This window comes from Tachyglossus aculeatus, chromosome 25 (assembly GCF_015852505.1).
Source record: "Tachyglossus aculeatus isolate mTacAcu1 chromosome 25, mTacAcu1.pri, whole genome shotgun sequence".
Lineage (NCBI taxonomy): Eukaryota > Metazoa > Chordata > Mammalia > Monotremata > Tachyglossidae > Tachyglossus > Tachyglossus aculeatus.
The window spans coordinates 15,452,776-15,453,939 of record NC_052090.1 but is presented as its reverse complement, the minus strand read 5'-3'; the positions used below and the strand labels follow the sequence as shown (position 1 = coordinate 15,453,939).

Genomic DNA, 1,164 nt, shown 5'->3' with positions numbered 1-1,164 from the left:
GATACAAGGTAATCAGGTTGTCCCACTTGGGGCTCACAGTCTTAATCCCCATTTTACAGATGAGGCAACTGAGGCACAGAGAAGCTAAGTGACTTGCCTAAAGTCACACAGCTGACAAGTGGCGGAGTCGGAATTAGAACCCATGACCTCTGACTCCCAAGCCCATGCTCTTTCCACTGAGCCACACTGCTTTTCTGGTAATGGGATTGTATGTGATGGTAGTGACAGTGTGGCCGGGAAGCAGGTGGGCTCAGAATAGACTGCTGTTTTTTCTGTTGTTGTTTCTTATTTGTTGAATTTGGCCTGTTACTTTTTTTACTCTGGGTCTGCCCTCCTTCACCCTCTCGGGGTCGCACCCGGAGAGTTTCCAGTGCTCTACCAGTTTTGACTATGGGAGGGAGAGTCAAGCAGAGATATATCCATTACATTTCCAGCTTGGCCAGGGGCTAGTGAGTGGAAGGCCATCTGCTACAAGTCAAAACTCACCCACGCTGGGCAGCAGGGGCATGGGAGAGAGTTTACTGCACGGAAGGAGGCAATGGAAACCACTTCAGTATTTTTACCGAGAAAACTCGATAGATACACTACCAGAACAATTGCAGATGGAATTGGGGCCTTGTAGGAGAGATGTGTCCATGGCATCGCTATGGAGCAGAGACGACTCAACAGCATAAGACAAGACAAGACTGCGCTCCTTGTTTTAATTTGTGAGCCCTTGGTAGGCGAGGTCGGTGTCTAATTTGGTCTACTTCATCTTCCCAGGACTTAGTACGGCACTTTGCACATTGCGAGAGCTGAAAATTTGTTGTAGTTGACTGAGGAATCACTTTATAGCTCCATCTGACACTTATAGCTCCATCCGATTCATCTTTCTATGTTCCTATCCTCTTCTGTTCCTAAGAACACTCTTTTAGCACATATTTCCCTTCATGTAACTTAACTCTGTGGAAGAAAGGTCCTATATAAAATGAATGTGGAAAAAAAACCCTGTTTTTTTAAAGAGGTGAAAATAGAGTAACTCCTATGCAGTAGTGTGTTGAGATTCATTAATTTTAATCTGCTGGTTTTTATGGTATCATGAAATGGGCTTATTCCTAGGCCATATCTTTATAAGTCAGAGGCAAATATGTTGATAATCAACACAAATCAGGAACATAAGTTGAA

General features: G+C 44.2%; 1 non-coding gene across 1 annotated transcript; it reads left to right on the top strand.

Moving 5' to 3' along the window:
• Positions 1–338: 338 nt before the first annotated feature.
• LOC119945602 lies at positions 339–476 on the top strand. Its single transcript, XR_005456264.1, has one exon. It is a non-coding gene; the product is annotated as a small nucleolar RNA SNORA7 (small nucleolar RNA).
• Positions 477–1,164: the final 688 nt, after the last annotated feature.